This window comes from Neolamprologus brichardi, chromosome 23, assembly GCF_056152115.1.
Source record: "Neolamprologus brichardi isolate AB-2024 chromosome 23, ASM5615211v1, whole genome shotgun sequence".
Classification (NCBI taxonomy): domain Eukaryota; kingdom Metazoa; phylum Chordata; class Actinopteri; order Cichliformes; family Cichlidae; genus Neolamprologus; species Neolamprologus brichardi.
Window position 1 is genome coordinate 11,587,226 of NC_142125.1, and position 465 is coordinate 11,587,690.

A 465-nucleotide genomic window follows, 5' to 3' on the forward strand; every position below is an offset into this window, starting at 1 on the left:
TAAATAAGAGGAGGAGACAGGAGAAGACTGGTGTATGTCAAATCATTAAAACGTTCCTTTACTTACATACATTAGGTTTTCTAAACTATCAAAGAAAAATGGATGAGCTCATATTTGAGCTGGATTGCTTAAGATCCAAATACATACATATGCAAATATCAGCAAAGGCAATAAAGCTTTAAAAAAAAAGAAGAGAAAATCTTTTTATAGGGCATTGAGCAAATAATCAAGGTGAGGATTCACCAAAAAATCGCTAATTCAGCCGCTGTTTAAACTCAGCACTCGGAGACCTGTTTAATTTGTGTGCACATTTAACAGTATTTTGCAGATAGAAAGAAAGGCTGTGCGTCGGCCGTGCCTGCCTTATCTGAAAGTTTCACAGCGTTCACATTCCTGTAAACTGATACTCCCACTGCTGACACAATGGCCGTGCTGTCATATCCCCATGAGGAGGTTCTGGCTCAT